The 23,025-nt window shown below is 45.7% G+C and overlaps 1 protein-coding gene and 1 long non-coding RNA gene across 9 annotated transcripts in view; one reads left to right on the forward strand and one right to left on the reverse strand.

Moving 5' to 3' along the window:
* Positions 1 to 23,025, reverse strand: part of LOC126073412 (uncharacterized) — a 312,807-nt gene that overhangs the window by 169,644 nt on the left and 120,138 nt on the right. For 6 of the 7 annotated variants that reach the window (XR_007516741.1, XR_007516739.1, XR_007516740.1 and 3 more), the window contains exon 1: positions 17,450 to 17,551. The exons of the other annotated variant lie outside the window; for it this stretch is intronic. This is a non-coding gene — a long non-coding RNA (uncharacterized LOC126073412). Of the gene's footprint in view, positions 1 to 17,449; positions 17,552 to 23,025 lie in introns of those variants that run through there. 7 annotated transcript variants of the gene reach the window in all.
* SLC16A1 (solute carrier family 16 member 1) overlaps positions 1 to 23,025 on the forward strand; it is a 180,013-nt gene that overhangs the window by 67,313 nt on the left and 89,675 nt on the right. The window lies entirely within an intron of this gene.

Genomic DNA, 23,025 nt, shown 5'->3' on the forward strand with positions numbered 1-23,025 from the left:
TTCCAAGGAGCAGCTGATGGATTCAAACTGCCAACCTTTTGGTTAGTAGCTGAGCACTTAACCACTGAGCTACCAGGGCTCCTACATGCCCTACTAGTAGCAGATAAAGTTTCCCCCTCAAAAACAGTGATGATTCTATAAGAGAAGAAATAGAACTAGTAAATAAAACCAAAAACCAAACCAGTTGCTATGAGTCTATTCAGACATGATGACCTCATGTGTCAGAGTAGAACTGCTCCATAGGGTTTTCATGGCTGTGACCTTTTGGAAGTAGATTGCCAGGTTTTTTTCCCAAAGCACCTCTGGATGGGTTCAAAGCATCAACCTGTTGGTTAATAGCCGACTGTTTAACCATTTGCACCACTCAGGGACTCCTAACTAGTGAGTAATTACGGTTAAAGTTCTTCATCCCTAGTAACGTTCTTCAGTGCAAATGGAAGATCAGTGAGGTTTTTATTTTCTCTACTACATTGATGACTTGATTTAAATTATTAGTGGCTAAGGAAACTGATATAACATTTTAGGAAAGCAATTTCATAATATGTATCAAGCACCATGAGTTCACATCTTGTCCTTTTCCCTAGGAATTCTAGATTTTGGAGTTTATCTAAGAAAAGTTTGTATCTGTCATTGAAATGATCAATTTCTTTGAAAAACCCTTAAATATCTATCAAGAAGAGTATTTAAATGGCACACTGGTAAATGAGAAAGCAGAGTGCAAACTAGCATTATGTATACACACATCTGTAGGTATGTGCACGTAATACATATATACACATGCTCGGGGAAAGGGGAAAATACAAATATGCTCACTGTAATTTTGTGAGGCTAGTAAAATCAGATGTGACTTTTTTCTATACTTTCTCCATATTCAATATTTTCTTAATATGAGGGTTACTCTTAGAGTAAAAAAATTTTTAATGTAGCACATACTACTGGTTTATAGAGAAAAAAAAAAAAAACAGTATATTTGACCTAGAAGGGTTTTGGCAAGAGAAACTCGACTCCTAAGAAGATAAAGCTGATGATGACCATAAGCAGGTTACTGGTTTCTGCTTCTTCAAGAGCTGCATTCTGTGAAAGGCAGGTGAGCATGAAATGAAACTTAAGAGCACAGTGGCCCGAGTCATGAGTTCGCTGGTGCCGGAACGATGCTGTGGGGTGTGGCAAGTCCACAGGCTGCCCCCTTCCTGGAGACAGTGCTCTTGGCGACAGCATTCCTGTGGTCACCCTGTGATCATCACTCAGCAGCAAGTCAATGTTTAACTCAGGAAGCCAGGGCGTTCAGCACTTACCAATAGTCACAGAGCTGCGGTTGTTCTAGAATATCATGAGAGCACCAGAAAAAAATACGCTGATGTCACAAAAAAAGAGTAAGGTGGAATTGGCTTGCTCACACAGCTATCACTTGTTCATTCGCCAACAGGCATTTATCAGATGCTTACTATGTTCTAGGCTTTGAGAATCCAGTAGTGGACAAAACACAGTAATGGTTCCATACACCTTACATTCTAGTAGGGGATAACAGACAATGAACAGTAAGTTATGAGGATAAAGCAATGGATGTAAGGTCAGCCTTCATTAATTCTTTCATTCAAACAGTATTTTTTGAAGCATCATCTATGTGCCTGTCTCTATTTGCTGGATAGAGGGGATATGTTGTTAAGTGCCATCAATTTGGTTCCAACTCCTAGCAGCCCCACGTATAACAGTCCTGTGCCATCCTCACAATCATTGCTGTGTTTGAGTCCATCGTTGCAGCCACTGTCAGTCCATCTTGTTGAGGGTCTTCCTCTCTTTTGCTGATGCTCTGCTTTACCAAGTATGATGTCCTCCAGAGACTGGTCCCTCCTGATAGCACGTCCAAAGCACGTGAGACAAAGTCTTGCCATCCTTGCTTCTCAGGAGCATTCTGGCTGTATGTCTTCCAGTGAACAAAATATAGTTCCTACCACCCACAGCTTCTAATCTAGTAGGGAAGGCTGCATAATAACTGCTGTAGTGGATAGCAAATGAAGAAGCCCCAAGCTAATCTTGGGAGGACCTAAAAAGTTCCAAAAAGTATATTCTTGAGCAAGGTACTTAATTTTTCTGAGGCTTTTTGATAAGCTAGACCTAATAAAATTGTTGTGAGGATTAAATGTGAAACCACACAAGATACTGTTGAGCACATACCAAAAAACCAAACCTGTTGCCGTCAAGTAGTTTCTGATTCACAGGACAAAGTAGAGCTGCCCCATAGGGTTTCCAAGGCTGTAAAAATTTACAAACGCAGACTGCCACATCTTTCTCCCAGGGAGGAGCTGGTAGGTTCAAGCTGCTGACCCTTTGGTTAGCAGCCAAGTGCTTAACCAGTGTGACACCAGGGCTCCTACTGAGCACATAGTAGTGTTAATATATTGAGCACACAGTGGTTTTAAAAATTAAATCTGAATCTGCATGAATATCCTGCAATGCAGTGTAGCAAGTATCACCAACCAGGGCAATAATGAATAAAGAACAGTGGACAATATTGCATAGGTCATCAGAGTTTACAAAAGCCTTCCAAATACATTCTGTCACCTCAACCATGAAAATCCTAGGGAGGTGGGTATAATTAAAATACTGACCCTTTTTCTGGGCCTTCATCCTAGCTGGGCATCTCACTCCCACCAGAATGCCACAGAGCAAGACCGCAGACAGCTCAGCAGCTTAGACTGAAAAGGCTGTGACAAATGAAAGATTTGAAAACAAACACCAGAATGGAAGAGGCAGAATCCTGGGTGATCCTGAAGGGCGAATAATAGCCAGACCAATCCCTCGATCCTGAACCAAAATGAGTAAGATGGTTGCCAGACCCCAAAGAATTCACAATCTCATTTACAATCCTTTTCCTTGGTTTTGAAATTCATAATGTGATTTCTTCACTTGTGGATTTCCTTTCCTAATATGCTTTACTGATTCCAGAATTAAAAGTTTGCATTTCCTGAGCTTACCCTGGCAAGGTCCCAACAGGAAGTGGCCAGCAGCCACTAAGAAGGCCCTGAGGGGAACTGGTCTGAGATTAAAAATCACCTGGTGTGCTGACAATCTGTATATGTATAATCATCAAGAGAAGATTTATAATTGTTGTGTCTGGTTCTTCTTTTCCTTTCTCCTCATTCTTCTTTTTTTCTAACCACTTTGAGGCTAAAAAAAAGGGCCTGAGTGCTTTGGTGTCAGGCTCTATTTGTATAAGCTTTTCAGAAGGGAGGGCCCTAGAGACCTTTGAAAATGACCCTTTTCTTGGTAAATTCCAGGTGTTGTTTCTCAAATGCTACGAGTGAGCATAAGCAAGGAAGATGAGGCCGGCAGCAGAGAGTTTTCTGAGCTAGGTGCTTTGGAATGTCGTGAAACTTCCACCTGGGCACCCGTCTCTCTCCGCCCCTCCCACAACTCCTTCCCCTCACACCTGATCAGCTGCCAAAGCCAGTGGATTCTACTGCTTGCCATCTCTCCTTTCTGTCCCATCCTTTTCTCTCTCCCTGCGTAGCCTTGGATTCTAACAGCCTCCCTGCCTCCCTCTGTTCTCACTCACCACTTCCAATCCAGCTGCACCACCGCTGCCAAAATGAGCTTTCTAAAAATGCCCCATCTCTCAGCATTATTACCTTTTTATTCAAAACAAGCCTATACCACTTTCATAACTTCAAACAAAAGCAATAAAGATAAAAATAATAAAACCCAAATCTACATAATCATGCCACTCCTCTGCTCAAAATCCAATAGTCTGAGGATAAAGTCCAAACTCCATAGCTTGCCCCACATGGGCCCTTGCTGATCAGCTCCTGTCTACCTCTAGTCTTATCTCTTCCCAGTCCTCAGCCCACACCCTGCTCTCCAGCCCAACTGAATTTCTTAGTTCCTTCAGTGCAAGGCCCTGTTTTAAACCTCCCTGCCCTCCCACATGTTAAAGGATAGTTTTCAAAACAGTAGAATGACTCTCATATGGAAAACCCCTCCCTCCTTTCTCCTCTGCACTAATTCCTATTCATCTTTTGAAATTTGGTTCATGTCCCCTTACAGGAATCCTTATCGGATTTCCCAATTTGATTTAAATTGCTTTTATGCCATTACAGTGCCATCTTTGCGTCAAATCCTTGGTCTCCAGGTTTAAATTCTAGATAGGCCACTTACTAACTCTGGACTTTGGGTAAGTTACTTAACATCTAGGTCTGTTTCCATATCTGCAAAATGGAACCTGTATTAGAATCTACTTCACAGAGTTGCCATGAGGATTAAATAAGGTAATGTTTATAAAAGCCCTTGCATAGTGCCTGACAGAATAAATGCTCAAGAAGTATTAATCATAGCTACTTCTATTATAAAAAAAAATTTTTTTTGGTTTACTTCTATTATAGATAACAGCACTGTTAAAGGATAATTTTCAAAATGGTAAAATCATGACCCTCGTACAGATATAAAATGAACATATGTTTATTTAATTCATTAATTAAGGAGAGATGTTACAATTCTTTCAAATGAGAATTGGACTTCTGGAAGTTTATTCTCTGTTGGACGAAATTCATTTGCATTGCCACAAACAGGAACATTTGCATTGCCGTGAACAGGAACATTTGCATTGCCATGAACAGGAACATTTGCATTGCCATGAACAGGAACATTTGCATTGCTATGGACAGGAAACATCTGCACCGCCATAAAGTTAACTTCTACCTCAGCAGACACAAACGTGCAGCTCTTTTCAGAATCAGATAACCCAGAATCCTGGACATAGCACAGTATTCCATTGAAAGGATACCCAGTAATCCTTTGCCTTAAAAGTTTTTTGTAACATTCTGCATCCCACTTTGAAGAGTGGCATCTGGGGTCTTAAACGCTAGCAAGCAGCCATCTAAGATGCATCAATTGGTCTCAAGCCACCTGGATCAAAGGAGAATGAAGAACACCAAGGACACAAGGCAATTAAGAGCCCAAGAGACAAGAAAGGGCCACATGAACCAGAGACTACATCATCCTGAGGCCAGAAGAACTAGATGGTGCCCGACTACAACCGATGACTGCCCTGACAGGGAACACAACGGAGAACCCCCGAGGGAGCAGGAGAGCAGTGGGATGCAGACCCCAAATTCTCATAAGACTAGACTTAATGGTCTGACTGAGACTGGAAGGACCCAGGTGGTCATGGCCCCCAGACTTTCTGTTGCCCCAGGACAGGAACCATTCCCGAAGCCAACTCTTCAGACATGGATTGGACTGGACAATGGGTTGGAGAGGGATGCTGGTGAGGAGTGAGCTTCTTGGATCAGGTGGACACTTGAGACTATGTTGGCATCTCTTGCCTGGAGGGGAGATGAGAGGGTGGAGGGGGTTAGAAGCTGGTGAAATGGACACGAAAAGAGAGAGTGGACTGTCTCATTAGGGGGAGAGTAATTGGAAGTGTGTAGCAAAGTGTATATGGGTTTTTGTGTGAGACTGACTTGATTTGTAAACTTTCACTTAAAGCACAATAAAAATTATTTAAAAAAAAAAAGTTTTTCATATTTTTTCCTAACACCACAGTGCATTGAAGTCATTAGTTTGCTTTTCTAAACCCGGACCAGATGGTGAGCTTCTTGAGAAAAGAGGGGACATCGTGCAAAGTGAGAGATCCCTTTTGGTTTTAGGGGCTGGGGAAGCTTCTGAAGGAGATGACATTTGAATTGGGTAGAGAAAGTATGTCAATTCATCTGTCTGTTTGTCATACTGTGGTGGCTTGAGTGTTGCCGTGATGCTGGAAGCTATGCCACCAGTATTTCAAATATCAGCAAGGTCACCAATGGTGGACAGGTTTCAGCAGAGCTTCTAGACTAAGACAGACTAGGAAGAAGGACCTCGTGGTCTACTTCTGAAACAATTAGCCAGTGAAAACCTTATGAATAGCAGCAAAACATTGTCTGATATAGTGCCAGAAGATGAGCCCCTCGGGTTGGAAGGCACACAAAATATGACTGGCGAAGAGCTGCCTCCTCAATGTAGAGTCAACTTTAATGACTTGGATGGAGTCAAGCTTTCAGGACCTTCATTTGATAATGTGGCATGACTCAAAACGAGAAGAAATAGTTACAAACATCCATTAATAATCAGAAAGTGGAATGTACAAAGTATGAACCTAGGAAAATTAGAAGTCATCAAAAATGAAATGAAACGCACAAAGATCGATATCCTAGGCATTAGTGAGCTGAAATGGACTGGTATTGGCAATTTTAAATCGGATAATCATATAGTCTACTATGCCAGGAACGACAAAATGAAGAAGAATGGCATCTTGTACATTGTCAAAAACTATTTCAAGATCTATCCTGAAGTACAATGGTGTCAGTGATAGGATAATATCCATACGTCTACAAGGAAGACCAGTTAATACGAGTATTAGTCAAATTTACACACCAACCACTAATGCCAAAGCTAAGGAAATTGAAGATTTTTACCAACTTCTGCAGTCTGAAATTGATCAAACATGCAATCAAGATGCATTGATAATTACTGATGATTGGAACTCGGAAGCTGGAAACAAAGAAGAAGGATCAGTAGTTGGAAAACATGGTGCTGGTGATAGAAACGATGCCGGAGATTACACGATAGAATTTTGTAAGACCAACGATTTCTTCATCGCAAATGCCTTTTTTCAACAACATCAACAGTGACTATACACATGGACCTTGCCAGATGGAATACACACAGATCAAATTGACTATATCTATGGAAAGAGATGGAGAACCTCCATATCATCCATCAGAACAAGGCCAGGAGCCGACTGTGGAATAGACCATCAGTTGCTCAAATGCAAGTAAGCTGAAGAAAATTAGAGCCTAAGTCCACGACAGCTAAAATACAACCTTGAGTATATCCCACCTGAATTTAGAGACCATCTCAAGGATAGATTTGATGCGTTGAACACTAATAACTGAAGATCAGACAGGTGGTAGAATGACATCAAGGACATCACACATGAAGAAAGCAAAAGGTCATTAAAAAGACAGAAAAGAAAGATGGATATCAGAAGAGACTCTGAAGCTTGCTCTTCCAACAGTGAGTAGCTAAAAGGAATGGAAGAAATGATGAAGTAAAAGAGCTGAACAGAAGATTTCAAAGGGTGGCTTGAGAAGACAAAGTGAAGTATTATAATGAAATGTGCAAAGATCTGGACTTAGAAAACCAAAAGGGAAGAACACCCTTGGCATTTCTCAACCTGAAAGAACTCAGGAAAAAATTCAAGCCTCGTGTTGCAATATTGAAGGATTCTATGGAGAAAATACTGAACAACACAGGAGGAATTAAAAGAAGACGGAAGGAATACATAGAGTCATCAAAAACACACAGGAATGCACAGTTACCAAAAAGAACTGGTTGATGTTCAACCATTTCAGGAGATAGCATATATCAAGAACTGGTGGTACTGAAGGAAGAAGTCCAAGCTGCACTGAAGGCACTGGTGAAAAACAAGGCTCCAGGAATTGACAGAATACCAACTGAGATGTTTCAACAAACAGATGCAGAGCTGGAGGTGCTCACTCATCTATGCCAAAGAAAGGTGATCCAACAAAATGTGGAAATTTTCTACCAATATCATTAACATCATAAAAAAAGCAAGTGAAATTTTGCTGAAGATCATTCAAAAGCAGTTGCAGCAGTATATGGACAGGGAACTGCATCAGGCCCCCAGATGGTCCCCCTTAGTCTGGCCAGCCCCCCTTCATCACCCTCAGGTATTGGTACAGCTCAAAAGAGCACAGAACAAAGGTCAAACTGCTTTCTGAAAGGTTAATTCCACACATCCCAGGAAGGATGCATTTCTCCTGGAGAAGGGCATCCAGAGAGAGCTGTGGAGGAGCCACAGTGAAAGTGACTGGCAAACATATGTTAAACACAGACTATGTAAAGTCCCTGGGCTAGGCTAAACCAAAACCTAACTAAACCTGTTGCCATCGATTCCAGAGTGGAACTGCCCCATGGGTTTCCAAGGAGTGGCTGGTGGATTCAAACTGCTGTCCTTTTTGGTTAGCAGCTGAGCTCTTAACCACTATTGAATAAGGCCCGGTCTCTTTTCAAGAAGCTCTCATTCTGAGGATGAAATAAAAGGAAATCAATGCTTAGACTAAAGTGAGATGAGGGTCCTAAAAGTTCACAAGCCTAACTTCAGGGCCTCAGAAGTGAATTGAGGGCAGAGTGTTTCCCAGACCGATGTCTGTGGAAAGGTAGAAGGCAGAGGAGATCCCTGCGGGCATATGGGTGGCCTCAGAGAAATGACTAAGGAAACATCTGTGTTCTGCTCCTACTGCCAGACTCCCAACTCCCTCCCTCCCTCTTGCCTTTTTGGCTGGACTCTTGTTGAGAGAGGCTGGGTAGAGAATTCATGTTTGAGTCCCCACAAATCTCTGGGAATAGGCGTTCTCATTACAGGCAGCAGCAACCCTGCAGCATTACCAAAATTTCATTGTACTAGAAAATTCATTGCAAAGAAACTTGTATTCACCTGCTTAAAGATAATATGTTGAAAGGGGGACTAGTCAACAAGAAAACCCGGGAAAATTTGTTTTGCTCTGGAATGTAAGCTCCAGGACACAGGGACTTTGAGTATCTGAATATGCTTGGTATGTGATGGTGCTCTAGTATTTGTCGGATGTATAAAAGAATGAATGAATGAATGGAGACTCCATAAGGGGATCTGTCCAGGGAGAGGGGACTGGCCCACCGGGTGCCCTGCCCAGTGCCCTCAGATGTAGTCAGCCAAACACTGGTCTCATTTAAACACGAAGCATCAACCAACTCCTTTGATTTAGTTTTCTCCTTACTAGACAATTGTTTGGTCTCTTCTATAGTTCTAGCTGCCTAATAGAAAAGAATATGCTCAACATTCTGGCTATAAATTCTGGTATGCTGTAAGTTCACCAAGTGGTGCCACCCAAGTTGTACCCTGACCCATGGGCCTGTTGACACCCCCCACCTTACCAGCTGCCTCTTTCAATTTTGCACTGATCGTTGAAGTTTTTCTCCAAACACTGCTGGTCTGGGGTTGGCAAACCCTGGCCTGACTACAGGAGGTCGAGGTGCCCAGACAGCCTGGCTCTCTCAGGCAACCTCCCTGCCCCGCCACACCTCCCATCTGGGTTGGCCCCAGGCTCTGGGAAGGATGTCCCCGCCCCCGATCCCGAGCAGCTTGTGTCTCACAGGAAGGGGCAGCACACCTAGGGACACCTCCCTGTCTTTATGGGAGCCAGCCCAACCCACTGCCCGAGAACATTCTGAGCCTCCTCCCACACCTGGCACACATTAACACATTTTCACTGAGGCAACATGGCGCACGAGCACTGGAATCAGAAAGACAGGGGTTCAAAGTCTATGTGGCTTTGGGAAGATTGCTTAACCTCGGTGCCTCAGTTTCCTCAAGTTTTATCAGTCAGAGTTCAGTGCAGGAAATAGGAACCGCTCGAGGTATCTTGAGCAGAAAGTGACTTGGTATAAGGGGTTTGGTGCTTATGGGATGGTTGGAGTGTCTCGATAGGGGAGGGGTAAGGCTGAGTCTAGGCAGTCTGCCCCTCTGCCTGGGCAGGAAGGTGGGGCATTGGCATTACCACTAGCCTCCTGAGTGCTGGGATGCACTGACGCAGCTGTGGTCCCGGGAGCAGTGCCTCCACTGCTGCTACAACTGCCTCCTCACCTCCTCACTCTCCCCCCACCCCCACCACCACTGTGATCACTGGATGCTGACCCTGTGTGGAGAAAATGCATGGCCTTGCTTGAAGCTGAGGAAACCAGCCAGAGCACAGGAAGGCGGCCTCTGCCTGTCTCCCACTTGCCAATCTCACGGGAGGGCCAAGATGGTGGACACAACAGGCACTTGTAGTTTTCTGCCTCAGAAGGCCAGGAAATAGCTGGGAATGGACGCTGGGGGCTCATCGGCCACTTGAGGACTAACTGCGCTTATGCCTGGAGAACACTCTGAACCGTCCTGGCACCCAGCACGTGCTGAACAAATGGTGGCTACGGTGATGTCACAGTTGTTCTACCCCATGCCCACTGTGTGCCAGCACTGTTCTAGGCCTAGGAGGTACAACCCCAGACAAGACAGGTGCCTATGTCAGGGAGCATATAGACTCTAGCAGGAGCATAAAGTAAAGCAGTAAATATAAAACTGTGCTAGAAGCCTGGGAAGGACATAGCTGTGAGAACAGAGAGGGGGGCACTAGGCCAGACTTGGGTGGGACAGGGAAGAGACTCAGTGAAGCTTCCAGTAGAACAAAGTCTAATACGAGGTTTGAAGGACAACTAGAAATTAACGAAAATAAGCAAGGGGAGCAAGAGGGTAGGGGGTAATGCTAATTTCCACCTTGGGGGCATATGTTGTTGTTGTTGTTAGGTGCCTTCAAGTCGGTTCCTACTCATAGTAACCCTATGTACCATAGAACGAAACATTGCCTGGTCCTGCACCATGCTCACAATAGTTGTTATGCTTGAGCCCACTGCTGCAGCCACTGTGTCAACCTGTTTCATTGAGGGCCTTCCTCTTTTCCACTGACCCTATACTTTACCAAGCATGATGTCCTTCTTCAGGCACTGATCCCTCCTGACGACACATCCAAAGTATGTAAGACACAGTCTCACCACCCATCCTTGCTTCTAAAGAGCATTCTAGCTGTACTTATTCCAAGACAGATTTGTTTCTTTTGGAGGTCCATGGTATATTCAGTATTCTTCGCCAACACAATTCAAAGGTGTCAATTCTTTTTCCGTCTTCCTTATTCATTGTCCAGCTTTCACATGCATGTGATGCAAGTGAAAATGCCATGGCTTGGGTCTGATGCACCTTAGTCTTCAAGGTGACATCTTTGCTTTTCAACACTTTAAAGAGGTCCTTTGCAGCAGACTTGCCCAATGCAATGTGTCTTTTGATTTCTTCACTTCTGCTTCCATGGGCGTTAACTGTGGATCCAAATAAAATGAAATCCTTGATAATGTCAATCTTTTCTCCGTTTATCACTATATTTTGTTGCTTATCAGTCCAGTTGTGAGGATTTTTGTTTGCTTTATGTTGAGGTGTAATCCATACTGAAAGCTGTGGTCTTTGATCTTTATTAGTAAGTGGTTCAAGTCCTCTTCACTTTCAGGAAGCAAGGCTGTGTCATCTGCATAACACAGGCTGTTAATGAGTCTTCCTCCAATCCTGATGCCCCGTTCTTCTTCATATAGTTCAGCTTCTCGGATTATTTGCTCAGCATACAGATTGAATAGGTATGGTGAAAGGATACCACCCTGGCACGCACCTTTCCTGACTTTAAACCATGTAGTATCCGCTTGTTCTGTCTGAACAACTGCCTCTTAATCTATGTACAGGTTCCCCACCAACACAATTAAGTGTTCTGGAATTCTGATTCTTCACAATGTTATCCATAATTTGTTATGATCCACACAGTCGAATGCCTTTGCATAGTCAATAAAATACAGGTAAACATCCTTCTGGTATTCTCTGCTTTCAGCCAGGATTCATCTGACATCAGCAATGATATCCCTGGTTCATGTCCTCTTCTGAAGCTGGCCTGAATTTCTGGCAGTTCCTGTTGATATACTGCTGCAGCCACTTTTGAATGATCTTCAGCAAAATATTAATATTTTGATATTAATTATATTATTCAATAATATCTGCATTCGGTTGGATCACTTTTCTTGGGAATAGGCGAAAATATGGATCTCTTCCAGTCAGTTGGCCAGGTAGCTGTCTTCCAAATTTCTTGGAATAGATGACTGAGTGCTTCCAGTGCTGCATCCATTTGTTGAAACATCTCAGTTGGTATTTTGTCAATTCCCAGAGCCTTATTTTTTCACTAATGCCTTCAGTGCAGCTTGGACTTCTTCCTTCGGTACCATTGGTTCCTGATCATATGTTACCCCTAGAAATGGCTGAATGTCAACCAATTCCTTTTGGTATAGTGACACCGTGTACCCCTTCCATCTTCTTTTGATGTTTCCTGCGTCGTTAATATTTTCCCCATAGAACCCTCCAGTATTGGAACTCGAGTCTTGAATTTTTTCTTCAATTCTTTCAGCTTGAGAAATGCCGAGCGTGTTCTTCCCTTTTGGTTTTCCATCTCCAGCTCTTTGCACACGTCATTATAATACTTTGTCTTCTCGAGCCACCCTTTAAAATCTTCTGTTCACCTCTTTTATTTCATCATTCTTCCTTTTGCTTTAGCTGCTTGATGTTCAAGAGCAAGTTTCAGAGCCTCTTCTGACATTCATTTTGATCTTTTTCCTGTCTTTTTAGTGACCTCTTGCTTTCTTCATGTATGATGTCCTTAATGTCAGTCCACAACTCGTCTGGTCTTCAGTCGTTAGTGTTCAACCCATCAAATCTATTTTTGAGATGGTCTCTAAATTCAGGTGGGATATACTCAAGGTCGTACTTTGGCTTTTATTAACTTGTTCTAATTTTCTTCAGTTTCAACTTGAACTTGCATATGAGTAATTGATGGTCTGACCTGCAATCGGCCCCTGGCCTTGTTCTGACTGAGGTATTGAGCTTTTCCATCGTCTCTTTCCACAGATGCAGTGGATTTGATTCCTGTGTATCCCATCTGGTGAGGTCCATGTGTATATTCGCCGTTTATGTTGGTGAAAAAAAAGGTATTTGCAATGAAGAAATCCTTGGTCTTGCAAAATTCTATTATGCATCGTTTCTATCACTGACATCATATTTTCCAACTGCCAATCCTTCTTCTTTGTTTCCAACTTTCACATTACAAAATCCTGGAAGATGGGGAGAGCTTGGCATTTTCCAGGAATGGACATCTGACCAGTGCATGGAGTCATGGGTGGGGGTTGTGGAGAAGAAATTAAGCTGGAGAGGAAAGCAAGGCAGGGAAAGCTCATGGGACTTTATGTCTTTTTAAAGAATTTAAGCTTTATCTTGTGGGCAATGGGGAGCCATAGAAAGCGTTTTAGCAGGGAGAAGGTTTCATTTCTAAAACCAAAATAGTGGTATTTCTAAAACTGCTTTGATGTGGTCTGTGCAACAGGCTGGTAGAAGGCAGGGCTGCTGGTGAGGATTTCAGTTATCATGATATTGTAGCCATCTGGCCTGGAGGGGGATGGGAGTCCCTGGGTGGCATAAACAGTTAAAGTGCTCAGCTGCTAATCAAAAGGTTAGAGGTTTGAGTCCCCCCAGAGGCACCTCAAAAGAAAGGCTTGGTAATCTACTTCTAAAAAATCAGCCATTGAATCTGTGAAACATTTCATAACATGGAGGAACCTGGAAGGCATTATGCTGAGCGAAATCAGTCAGAGGCAAAAGGACAAATATTGTATAAGACCACTATTATAAGATCTAGAGAAATAGTATAAACTGAGAAGAACACATACTTTTGTGGTTACGAGGGGAGGAGGGAGGGAGGGAGGGAGAGGGTTTTTACTGATTAATTAGTAGATAAGAACTGCTTTAGGTAAAGGGAAGGACAACACTCAATACATGGAAGGTCAGCTCAATGGGACTGGACCAAAAGCAAAGAAGTTTCCTGAATAAACTGAATGCTTCAAAGGTCAGCGGAGCAAGGGCGGGGGTTTGGGAACCATGGTTTGAGGGGACTTCTAAGTCAATTGGCAAAATAATGCTATTATGAAAACATTCTGCATCCCACTTTGAAATGTGGCGTCTGGGGTCTTAAATGCTAACAAGCGGCCATCTAAGATGCATCAATTGGTCTCAACCCACCTGGAGCAAAGGAGAATGAAGAACACCAAGGTCACACGACAACTAAGAGCCCAAGAGACAGAAAGGGCCACATGAACCAGAGACCTACATCACCCTGAGACCAGAAGAACTAGTTGGTGCCCGGCCACAATCGATGACTGCCCTGACAGGGAGCACAACAGAGAACTCCTGAGGGAGCAGGAGATCAGTGGGATGCAGACCCCAAATTCTCATAAAAAGACCATACTTAATGGTCTGACTGAGACTAGAGGAATCCCGGCGGCCATGGTCCCCAGACCTTCTGTTGGCACAGGACAGGAACCATCCCCGAAGACAACTCATCAGACATGAAAGGGACTGGACAGTGGGTGGGAGAGAGATGCTGATGAAGAGTGAGCTAATTATATCAGGTGGACACTTGAGATTGTGTTGGCATCTCCTGTCTGGAGGGGGGATGGGAGGATAGAGAGAGTTGGAAGCTGGCAAAATTGTCACGAAAGGAGAGACTGGAAGGGCTGACTCATTAGGGGGAGAGCAAGTGGGAGTACGGAGTAAGGTGTATATAAACTTATATGTGACAGACTGACTTGATTTGTAAACATTTACTTGAAGCTCAATAAAAGTTAATAAAAAAAAAAAAAATCAGCCATTGACAACCCTGTGGAGCACAATTCTACTCTGATATGCATGGTGTTGCCATGAGTCAGAGTGGACTGGACAGCGCCTGGTTAGAGGAGGATGGGGAAAGGCAGAGCAGATTCGGAGGTGTTTAGGAAGAGGCAGAGTGCGCAGGAGGGGTGTGGGGGCAAGGGGCAGGGAGGAACCAAGGGCGGCTGCCAAGTTTCAGCAGCAGGCGCAATGGGCAGGGTAGGGCCCTCATTTACTCCTGGCACTTGCTCCCAGGGCGGTGCCCACCCACAGGCTCCCTGCCTCTGGAAAGGGTTCACAAAAAGGCCCCTCCTTCCCATTAACCTTATGGCCTGCATGCAACTCAATCCCACCAAAGTTTATTAAGCACCTATTATGTGCCAAGAACCAGGGAGGCTTCGCCCAGACCTATCTAAGGGAGCTTTAACTGGATGGCTGAAGAGGCGCTGGAGCAGGGGTCAGAGGTGTGAGTGGAGTTAAGGGAAAACCTTTGCCTACATTCAGGTTCCACCCCCCGGGCTGGAGCAACCTGACCCCTGACGTTTCACCACTATAACAAGAAAGGTACAAGGGTTATCAGCAGGGACTTAGACAAAGCCATGGGCCCCCAAACCCAGATGGAACAGGCAGCTCCCCTAGTCTCTTTCTGCTCTGAAAGGCAAAGTTGTATGTTCCAACTGCTGTGAGACACCCACCTGCCCCTCGCTCACAGGATGTGCTCCCCACTGTCCAAAGGGCTCAGGCATTTTCCCAGAGGTCTCTTTTAACAGGGAGACATTAACCCTTTACTGACTGGGTGACATACTAACCTCTTACCGATTCACTATACAATACACTCTTAATCGTTGTTAGGTGTCATCAAGCATTTCAACTCATAGTGACCCCATGTGACCGAGTAGAGCTGCCCCCTAGGGTTTTCTAGGCTATAATCTTTACAAGAACAGATCACCACGACTTCCTCCTAAGGAACCACTGCTGTTGTCTTAGGTGCCCTCGAATCTGTTACAACTCATAACAACCCTATGTACAACAGAACTAACGACCCTATGTACAACAGAACTAACGACCCTATGTACAACAGAACTAACGACCCTATGTACAACAGAACTAACGACCCTATGTACAACAGAACTAACGACCCTATGTACAACAGAACTAACGACCCTATGTACAACAGAACTAATGACGCTATGTACAACAGAACGAAACACTGCCTGGTCCTGCTCCATCCTCACAATCATGGTTATGCTTGAGCCCACTGTTGCAGCCACTGTGTTAATCCATCTCACTGAGGAACCACTGGGTGGGTCCAAGCCCCCTGACCTGACCTTTCCGACCTGACCTTTCCGTTAGCAGCCAAGCACTTACCCTGGCGCCACAAGGGCTCCTTCACTATTCACTAAATCAAAAAATCCATTGCTGTTGAGTCAATTCCGATTGCCAGCGACTCTATAGCATAGAGTAGAACTGTCCGCTAGGGTTTCCAAGGAGCAGCTGGTGGATTTGAACTGCTGACCTTTCGATTAGCAGCTGAACTCTTAAATACTGTGCACAAGGGCTCCTTCATTATACACAAGTGCAGAAAAATTATAGAATTGCTTTTGCCTGAGCCTAGAAGAGAGGCCTATTTTTTTTATAAAGGTGAGAGGTACTATTTATCATGCACTTAAGTTTCATATTTCTAAATCTTTGAAATTCTGTGAGGCTATTATTGTCCCCATTTTGCAAATAATGAAACTGAAGTTGAATTAGATTAAGTAATTTGTTTATTTAAGGTCACCTGGCTACCAGGTGGCAGAACTGAAATTTGAACCTGCCCAGGTCTGTCTGCCACCAGGCCTTCTTCTTAACGACTCCATGGCCATTAAGCCCTCCTCTCTGAATCCCCTGCTCCCTGCCAGTCCCCTATTCCTGGAGTAGTCAGGCTCAGAAGGGTGTTTTTCTCTCATGCTTTTCTCATGGTTGTTTGACTGGGCCCAGAATTCAAGGCTCCTGGGAAGCATGGGGTGTACAGAGCTGAGGCCGGTTTGTTGAGGGGAAGCTCAGGGCACTGCAGGGGAAGAAGTCTGGAAGGGGACAGAGGAACCAATTACAGTCCTATGAGACTCCTCAGCTCCCTCCTCCTCCCCCCAGCTGGGGGTCTCCTAGGCACTGCAGAGTCCTGCTCTTGTCCCCACCAAGTTGCAGAATCCTGGGACTCTGGGAGCTTGCTGTTTCCCCTCCCAATCTGGCTCTGAGAAGCCTCCGGACATCCCCTTCCCCCCTGCTCTGGGACGTTGTCCAGGGCCTCAGCCTACTGGCCTGAGGCTCCCACCTCGAGTTTAATTTCCACCAACCCTAATGCCCTCAAATCCCCCGGCTGAGACACCAGGCTAGGGTACAGCCTGCAGAGCTCATTCATGTGAAGTAGCTGTCCCGTGACCATGGCAGGAGGGGTGAAAAGCCTCCATACCCTCTGCCCCCAAATCTGGGCTCCCTGCCACTGCTCCACACAGCTTTCAGGGGGAAAAAAAAGATCTCATCTAAACTGAGACCAGTTGTATTTCTTGGATCACAAGACCTCAGCTGTGCCCCTGGGCAAATCTTGGTGACACCAGGTCCTTGACTAGGACTGGGCAGCCTCCAGGGCTTGGCAGCTGCTGTGGATCCTAGCCTTTGCTGGGTGATGAACCATCACTAGCCAGAGGCCTGTGTTTGGCAGGCCCATGGAGGAGCCTCCAACATACAGTCCCATGGGCCACGGCTGAGGGAGGTTCCTCCCACCCCCAGGCAAAGGCTTATTCCTCCTCTTCCTGCCCTCTGCTAGGGATGCCTGTCTTGAGTCCACTTGGGCAGGATCTTCAGGTCCTCCTCTTTGTTAGCATAAGCCCCAGCACTCTGAAGCCTCCCGTCCCCTCTGTTTACGCGTGTACACACACATACACACATACTCGCCATGTCCACGTCCCTGGAGTAGTCCATACACCCACACCCACACACTTACGGTCACTCCCTAAACAACAGACACCTCAACCCGCAACACCCCCCTCCCACGCAGACAGTTCATACATATGCATGAACTCCTCAAGGCCTGAAAGCCGGCTGTGTTTCCACACTGACCTTCTTCAAGGCTTGAGCACACAGGAAACCTGGAGAGAGGGCCGGTCTGCGAGCACACAGGACGTTTCCCTCCCAACTCTCCCTCCCAAAAGGCCTCCTTCCTGTCCTCCACTCCATTCTGGCCACCCCCACAGCCCAGACGTGGCAGTATGGGGCGCCCTCGAGTGGGCCAGAGCGGCCCTGCAGCCTCGCCGCCTGGCTCCGCAGCTCCCTTCCTACGTCTGCCCCTCCTCTAGAGCCGTCGGCCCCGCTGTCCATTCGCTGTCAACGCTGTCCACGGCCACTCTAGTTATTTCCCCTGGCCTCCTTCCAGCTTAGATTCCCTTCCTTCTTATTCTCTGAGGAATTTCTCACATATCCTTTAAAATGTAATATTTTGAGCATATAAAGTATTTAACAAAATATTATTTATAAAACATAATATAATAAACACCCATGAACGTGCCACCCAACACGAGTACTAGAACATCTCTTAACAACTTCTGTCCTCCTTTGTGTTGTTCTTCAGCCCTCTCCTGTCTCCCCCAGCAAGACGTAAACACCGTCCTATATTGTGTTTACTACTTCTTTAAAAACAAAACAGAACTTTTTCATCACATAACGACATATCCTTAAATTATGTATTTATGTGGATTTCCTTGTTTTTGAGCTTGTTAGAAATGATATGTTTGATATAGTCTAGGGCTTTTTCACTCAACATTGTTTCTAAGATTCCAGTATGTTGTTATATGCAGTCACTGCTTATGGTTTTCAATGCTATATAGTAATTATATTTTTTAGTATGTGTGCCAATTTTTGCCTATTTTGTCTCAGGTCCAAATCTACCGGTCTAAACTCTGGTCTGTGATACTGGGGCGGGACTCCGCAGCTACATTTCCTTGTCCGCTGGTGCCCTGTTAGATTCTGCCAGTAGGCGGCGCTGAAGATTAGAAGGTGGGAGGAGAAGAGACTAGCTGCCTTCCTTTTCTATCCCAGTTGCTTGCAGTTTGGCTCCGGTGGTGACACTTAGAAGTCCTGGGTGACGCAAGCAGTTTGCACGTAGCTACTAACCAAAAGGTTGGCGGTTTGAATCCACCCAGTCGTACCTCAAAAGAAAGTCCTGATGATCTACTTCAGCCATCGAAAACCCTAGGGCGTGAAGTTCTACCCTGGCACTCACTGGGTCACCGTGAGTCAGAATGGGCTCCATAGTAATGGGTTTAATGATTTTTAGAAGTCCCTGTGTGGTGTAAACGGTTAATGTGCTTGGCTGCTAACAGAAACTTTGGAGGATTGAGTCTCCCCAGAGACACCTCTGAAGAAAGGCCCGACAATCTACTTCCGAAAAAATCAGCCATTGAAAACCCTGTGGAGCACAATGCTACTTTGACACACATGGGGTCACTACGAGCCGGAGTCATCTTGATGGCAACTGGTTCAGTGGCATTTAGCCTCCAATTTCTTTTCTCACTCCCAGCACTAGCCTCATTGCATCCTCTCGGGTGGTGTCCCCTCCTTAGAGGTCAGAGCTCTAGTTGCTCAGGACTCTCCTCCAAGTTTCTGGGTCTGTAACCCCCCAGCCTCCTTTCCCTTGTGTTCTCCACCTTACCAGGTGTAGCTGCTTCCTGACATTCTCCTTCCAGGATTACCTCAGTGCTCCCTTTGGCTTCTTTCAGCCGTCCAGTGCCTGTGTAACTAGCTCCCTGTATTAAATCTCCTCTGTTTGAAGTATGTATTGTGGTTTCCGTTTTCCAGGTTGGACCCTGACTGATACAGTGTAAGTATTCCATAATGTATCCATTCCCAGTTTGGTAGATATTTGGGTTATTTCCACTCCTGGTACACACATACAAAGGTTTATAGATATGTATACGAGAAACAGGATGCTGGGACCTAGGGTATGTGAATATTTCATTTAACTAGATGCTGTCAAATTGTTTTCCAATTTACACTCTCACCTAAAATGTATACAAAAATCTCCTTGATCCACATCCTCTCCAAATTCCACATAGTCCTCCCTGAAGTGTGTGGGGCGGGGGCGGTGCTGAGGGCCTTGGGAGGAGGGGGATGCTGAGGGGCACAGAAGTTGGTCTTGGGAGGGCCCATACACCCATGGGTCCCAGCCTAACCCAGCCAGAGGGGCTTTCGTGCCACTGGGGAAGTCTGAGGCTTGTGCCACCTGAGGAAGGCTCACTAACTCCTGATGGAAAGGTTCACCCTTGTGCCCAGTTTCTTGGTCGAGGTAAAATCATCCGTACCCTCCCAGCCTGTAAGATGGGGGTAACAAGCCCTGTTTGAAAGGGTTATTGTAAGGATTTCATGAGAGCCTGGCAAAGAATCCTGCTGCACGTACCAGGTGCTCACTGAATATGGGTTTCTTTTCCTCTGGCCTCCTGGCCCCACTGAAGCCACTTCTTTTAGAAAGTGGAAGAAAATGAAACAAAATCCCAAGCGAATTATAGTTCTTATCTTCATCATCATTAACAGAGCATTTATTCATTGCTTGCCCGCAGAAAGGAAACATTTTCAAACGTCCATGGAAGTTTGAAAAAAAAAAAAAACAGGCGTTTAAATTTTAATTAGGGTTCCTGCGTTCTAGGAGTGGGAATTATCTGGTTTCTCTTGGAACTTTTGGTTGATAACTGTTATGGATTGAATTGTGTCCCTCCAAAATGATCTCTTTTGAGATATAAATGAAGCAAGCAGAGAGGCGGGGGGACCTCATACCACCAAGAAAGCAGTGCCGGAAGCTGATTGTGTCCTTTGAACCGTGTTCCCTGTGCTGAGAAGCTCTTAGACCAGGGGAAGATTGATGACAAGGACCTTCCCCCTGAACTATTAGAGAGAGAAAGCCTTCCCCTGGAGCTGCACCCTAAATTCGAACTTCTAGCATCCTAAACTGTGACAGAATAAATTTCTGTTTGTTAAAGCCGTCCACTTGTGGTATTTCTGTTATAGCAGCACTAGATGACTAAGACAGTAAGTAAAGCAAGAGCCTCTGACAATGGATTCCTCTCCCTTAGTTACCCCATTATGCCCCTAACCCCAGTCTGCACCCTCCTCAGAGAAGGGCAGAGAAGTGGACCACACCTCCCCCGGACCCTGGCTGCCACCCCTCAGGGTCCAGTCAGCTGCAATGACCTCAATTATGAGGAGGATGGAACTGCTCAGGAGCAGTGATTTCAGTCAGGAACACTGACTGCCCAAATACCACCTTCTTCACCAGATTCGATGCCACCTGAGTTTCCACCATGGGATTTTACTTACCTGTGGATAAAATGCTGTGGGAAGGTTATCACACTAAATAATGGACAATTTACACAAGTCATCTAGTTCAACCTCTCTCCCAATACAGCTTAGCATTCCAGACCCAGCTAGTGGGGCCTCAGCTTGAATGCTGACAAGGACTGGGGGCCCATCACCTCTCAGAGCAGCTCTTTCAATGTCTGGGCTGCTTCAACTGCTAGCAGGCTCTTCTCATACCGGTCAGCTCCTGCCAGGAGAGTCACAGAGCAAAGGCCTGTGTGGTGCCAGGCTATGAGGGATACAGGTCATCCAGACCCTGTTCCTGCCTTCGGGGCAGACCAAGTCTGGAGTGAGGATGGGAGCAGGGCCCTGGCTCCCAGCACCCTCAGCAGCCCTGGGGATCTGCACTTGTCCCACATTGAGAGTTCTGCCCCAACCTCTGGATGATGGAGCCGTCGGGCGCACAGTGGGACAGTCACCAATGGCCAGGACACTTCCTCTCTGTAAGCAGCCTGGCTGCTCATGCTGCACATTTCCAGGTGCTGTCAGAGTGCATCCCCGGTCTGACCCTGACCATGACGCTGTGGCCTCCCTTCCAGCAGCCCAGCTGCCAAACTGGGAATGCGCTAAGGTGGAGCTATGTTGTCTCCTGGTTGGCAGGAGAGGTTGCTGATTTGCTTGGGAATTAGCTCAGTGGCTTTCAAACTTTAACATGCAACAATCAGGGGCTGTTGAAACAGATTTCTAGGCCCTATCCCAAGTTTTTAATTTGGGGCCGCCTAGATCTGGGGCTCCCTGAAATGTGTAATTGTAACAAGTTCCCAGCTGATGAAAGGTTGGCAGTTCAAGTCCACCCAGAGGAGCCTTGGAAGAAAGGCTTGGAGATCTGCTTCTCAAAAATCAGCCATTGCAAACCCCATGGAACACAGTTCTGCTCTGATAAAAAACAGGACTGGATTAGCCAGTTCCCAGGTATTTCCTGGAAGCTAATCAGGCTCAGGGAGTGGCTGCACCTAGATGTCACTGTCCCATCAGGATCACTAAGCATCTGCCCACATACTACAGGGCTGCAGAGGGGCCTCCATACCCTTCCTGGACCCCCAGCCCTAGGCCTGAGGTCAAGGTTACAGTCCATTGGAGACCCTGCCCACCCCTTCCTCCAAGGCTCAGAGAATTAATGGTCTGTTCAACAAACACGTATTGAGTGCCTACCACCTGCAGGAGATACAGCCAGGAATACACAGACACATCACTGCCCTACCTGGAGGTTACAGAGAATTGATAAGGGAGCCAGGCAGAAACAAATGCAAATTCACACACTTGAGGAACGCCCAAAGGACCGGGGTACGAAGCTGGGGGTGGAGTCAAGAGACCCTGCCTCCCTCTGAGAAGCCAGAGAACATGAGCTCTGCACTGAGGTTTGAGGGAAGAGTCAGGTCACAGGGGGAGGGGGTGGAAGGGCTCCCTGAAGGCTTGGAAGCAGAAGGAGCCCTTCTGTACCTCCTGGGACTAAATGTCCTACTTTCCTTCACACCTGCACAGGGTCTGGGGAGGAAGTGAGCGACAGCTCTGCTGAGATACATGAAATTTTTGACACTCTTTCCTTCAACAGGTAGAACCTAATTCTCCTCCCCTCCCCTTAAGTGTGGGATAAATGTTGAAATGCTTGTTTTGAATAGACCATGGTGGAAGCGGTGGTGTGTGGCTTTAGAGATTAGGACATGGTGGCTTCCTTTCTGGTCTCTCTCCTGGGCCGCTCGCTCACTCTTGGGGTAGCCACTGCCATGTCATGAGGACACTCAGCAGCCCTCTGGGGAGGTCACTGTGACAAGGAGCTAAGACTTCCTGCCAACAACTAGCAGTAATATGTCAGGAGAGAAGAGGGAAAGAGACAAGGGAAGTGGGTGGAAAGTAGGGGAATGGGGTGTGGAGGAGCTTTGGGAAGGGCTCTGCACATTAATTATAACCGTCATATTTGGGATCTCCAGGTTGTCCTTTAGAAGCTTCTTTAATTCAGAGTACCCAAGACCTCCAAATCTCTAACAAACCTGTTCTCATTCCCTTTATTCACATTAAGGCATGCTTAAGGACAGATTAAAGCATTCATGCTCCCACGGGGTATTTGCATTCTGTCAAGAGATAGACATTTGAGAAGTAAAGGGAATTATTTGATGAGAGGTAGGAAAAATTCTTGAAGTGAACACTGGATGTTTGCCTACTCCTAAGGCCATTCTGAGTGATAAGGCTTCCTCCTTCAATCAAGGAGCTGGCTGTCCTCTGGCAGCTGCCTCAGAGCCAAAAGGTAAAGCAAAGATCATGGGAAGCTGAGAGAGCAGTCATATTGGGCAAAG

The sequence above is a fragment of the Elephas maximus genome, chromosome 3 (assembly GCF_024166365.1).
Source record: "Elephas maximus indicus isolate mEleMax1 chromosome 3, mEleMax1 primary haplotype, whole genome shotgun sequence".
Taxonomy (NCBI): domain Eukaryota; kingdom Metazoa; phylum Chordata; class Mammalia; order Proboscidea; family Elephantidae; genus Elephas; species Elephas maximus.